This window comes from Lacerta agilis, chromosome 6 (genome assembly GCF_009819535.1).
Source record: "Lacerta agilis isolate rLacAgi1 chromosome 6, rLacAgi1.pri, whole genome shotgun sequence".
Taxonomy (NCBI): Eukaryota; Metazoa; Chordata; class Lepidosauria; order Squamata; family Lacertidae; genus Lacerta; species Lacerta agilis.
The window spans coordinates 27,608,664-27,612,375 of NC_046317.1; the positions used below are offsets into that span (position 1 = coordinate 27,608,664).

Below are 3,712 nucleotides of genomic sequence, written 5' to 3' on the forward strand. Positions count from 1 at the left end.
ATACTACAGGTTGGGTCTGAAGTGTGTCCTTGATTTGTAAAGGTTGATGATTTTTGGCTGAGGGCACAGTTTCCGCTGTTCATTAGCAGAAAGGCTCATTTTTCTGTTGCTCTAAGGGCATTACTAGGTCTTATTATCTTTTGCCTAACCGGTTTAAATTCACAACGAGAAGAAACTTGGAGGGCAGCCTGGATATGCACAGGAGACTTGCTGGGCAGACAATGACGCTATGCAAACAGCAGCTTGAAACACCGGTTATTAGTGAGTGAGGACAGAGGACTTTGACCTGGAGTCAGGAGGGGGAAGCCAGTTCCAGAAAGCAGGGGAACGGTGGCCAAAAACAATCTCGGAGAGCAACAGTGGTATAGTCAGCACCTTAGGAGGTGCATCTTGGTCCAAAGGCAAGCACAGCAGGTGAGATGGAAGGAAATGCAGAAACTGGTAGTGTGTGTGTTTTTAGACAGCTTGACTTTGAAGGAAGCAGTAATTTATGTGCAATCATGAGGAAAGCAGTGAAAAGCCTCTGCTGGAAACAAGAAAATTGGGACATTTTCATTGCCAGTCAATCTGCTGCTTTAAAAAGCAGCACTTCACATTCCTTTGGGAGCTGTGAAGTTCTGCTCCAAAAGAAACAAAAGCCCAAACAAGTTTTACAGACCAATATTTACCTGAGATCTCTCTTTTTAAAAAAATACAAAAACAAAAACAAGGTTTTCGTTTTCATTAAATTTATAACATTAATAACCTTTCAATTGAAACTTTTATATGACAGTGAAGAAGATGGATAAGGTTTGAATGAGTAGGATTGCACTGGGAAGCAATATTTTGTACTGTACGTTACTAGCATGTCCAGAAGCAGTAGCTAGAACAAGGTTGATGAAATTGTGGCCATCCAGAGGTTGTTAGACCACAAATCCCATAATCCCTGACCACTGGCCATACTGGCTGTCGCTGATGGAAGTTGTGGGTCAACAATACCTGGAGAGCCACAAGTTCTCCACTCCTCAATGTAGGATGGGCCTGGGCGATCTGAGGAGCCTTCTGCCTCATCACCTCACAATTGTATCTATGGTTGCTCCTTTTTCCACAATCTGACCACCTTATCCCTCCAGCCAATTAATTTTTGACCTTGAACTGTTATAATATACCTTGAACTGTAATAATATAGGAGATGAAGAGATGGGTTGGTGGTTGTAGAGAAGCTGGAATGTATCCTACTATACAAAGGTAAGAGTCATAACCATTGTTTCCCCTACTTTTGCCTCTGGCCTTGCTCATCATTGGCGTGTGGCCCACAGAAGGTGAAGGAATATGTCCTTCAGTGTTCCTGCCAGTTATGCTGGGCTCTGCACATATAGATTTGTTCAGATGTACGTAAACAACCATGTGCCTTTGTGACCTTACTGCTCTTTCCCTCCTCCTCTCTTGCTGCACCATAATAAGCTAAGACGGCTTCAATTAAGCACAGTTTCCTGTTGCATCCAACCAGGAACAATGGTTACTGGCTTCGGAGCAAGTCAGGATTTTAATCAAAGCATGGATTAATATTTTGCTTGTTCTGAACTTGGTATCTATCATTTCCTGGTTTGGATGTAATAGAAAACATTCATTGTTTTTATTTTATTGTTGTTGTTGTTCAGTCGTTCAGTCGTGTCCGACTCTTCGTGACCCCATGGACCAGAGCACGCCAGGCACGCCTATCCTTCACTGCCTCTCGCAGTTTGGCCAAACTCATGTTAGTAGCTTCGTGAACACTGTCCAACCATCTCATCCTCTGTCGTCCCCTTCGCCTTGTGCCCTCCATCTTTCCCAACATCAGGGTCTTTTCTAGGGAGTCTTCTCTTCTCATGAGGTGGCCAAAGTACTGGAGCCTCAACTTCAGGATCTGTCCTTCTAGTGAGCACTCAGGGCTGATTTCTTTGAGAATGGATAGGTTTGATCTTCTTGCAGTCCATGGGACTCTCAAGAGTCTCCTCCAGCACCATAATTCAAAAGCATCAATTCTACGGCGATCAGCCTTCTTTATGGTCCAGCTCTCACTTCCGTACATTACTACTGGGAAAACCATAGCTTTAACTATACGGACCTTTGTCGGCAAGGTGATGTCTTTGCTTTTTAAGATGCTGTCCAGGTTTGTCATTGCTTTTCTCCCAAGAAGCAGGCGTCTTCTAATTTCTAATTTTATTATTATAGTACTATAATTGAAGATTTCTGGAATTCCTGGATTTCAAGGAAGGGAGGAAGGGTGCTTGCAGAACTAAGAGTAATTCATATATTGCTTTATTAAGACAAGTATTTTGAACTCAACCATCACTTTTAGTTACTCCATAATTACTCGTGTGGAATTATGAACAACTTATCTTATCAAGCCACATGCACTCAGGCATGTCCTATTATAAGTTTTTATGGAAAATAATGATTACCTTGATTTCTGTGTGCCGTTTTCCTGTCCGAATGTGGCTCTGAACTGTTGAGTTTCTTATATTGCGAATATTCTAATTAATTATTTTATTGTTTGTCTAATGAAATTCAGTACATCTGTGATGCTGTTTTGCATTCATGGGAAAGATTGAGTAGTTGTAAAAGAAAAAAAAAGACTTGCTTGTCTATCTGATGCTTGCCTCTGTAGTATTGTGTCACTAACTCTACTTTAGCTTCTTGCTTCCTCATTTGCAAAGGTGACTTCGTGTTCCTTGGAAGGTCCATTCAGCTTTGGCAAGGGCACAGCTAATAGACTCTCCGGTGTCATGGGACGCCCTTGACCCATTCCATCAACACCATTCAGTAGAGGATTATGGAAGACAGCCAGGAGACAGATGTCACGTTTTACCCTTTGTTCGTGCAATTTCCTTTGCCCTCTTTTATCGTGATTGCTGATGACAAGATGTGTTATTGCATGTTGAATAACCAGGGCTGTAGCTACTTGGCAAGATAATGCAAAATAAAACAAATAGCAGCTATAGAATTGCAAAACCAAATTTTCCAAAATTGTTTGAAGCATTTTCTGCATGTAGTGGAGACCTACCAGGAGTTTCTCACAGAAGCCTCTGTTACATATATCTTCAGAAAGGGGGAATTCACAAACTTAAACTGTTCAGGTTTGATCTGGTAAAGAATCATCAGCTGTATTTATTTAAGTACTGAATTGCAACTCTATTTATTTTTAGAATATCCTCTTACTGAAATGCTTAGTTGGAGCATAGCTAAACAATTGCCGTCAACTGCAAGTGTGTTGTTTGGGTGATGCATTACGAACCTCAGTGATGAATAATAATTATTTTTAAAAGCGAGTCACAACATTGCTTAGAAAAGCTAAGTATTCATACACTACTTTAAAGGGGAAAAGTAACAACAACAACAACAACAACAACAACAACAACAACAACAACAACAACTTATTATTTATACCCCGCCCATATGGATGGGTTTCCCCAGCCACTCTGGGTGGCTTCCAGCAGAATATTAAAATACAACGATTCATCAAATTTTAAAAGCTTCCCTAAACAGGGCTGCCTTCAGATGTCTTCTAAAAGTCAGATAGTTGTTTATTTCCTTGACATCTGGCGATAGGGCATTCCACAGGGTGGGCTTCACTACCTCCTCACTGGCCCGCCCCTCGCCTCCATGCTGCAGCTCCGCAGGCCAGCCAGCGCAGAAAAAAAAGCGCTGGCCGAGCGAGGGTTTGGAGGCACCAATCATGAGTGTCACCCCC

At 41.9% G+C, this 3,712-nt stretch overlaps 1 long non-coding RNA gene across 1 annotated transcript; it reads left to right on the forward strand.

The window, feature by feature from the left end:
- Positions 1-300: 300 nt before the first annotated feature.
- Positions 301-3,267, forward strand: LOC117047769. Its single transcript, XR_004426763.1, has 3 exons — positions 301-414; positions 1,169-1,227; positions 2,679-3,267. It is a non-coding gene; the product is annotated as an uncharacterized LOC117047769 (long non-coding RNA).
- The last annotated feature ends 445 nt before the right edge of the window (positions 3,268-3,712 follow it).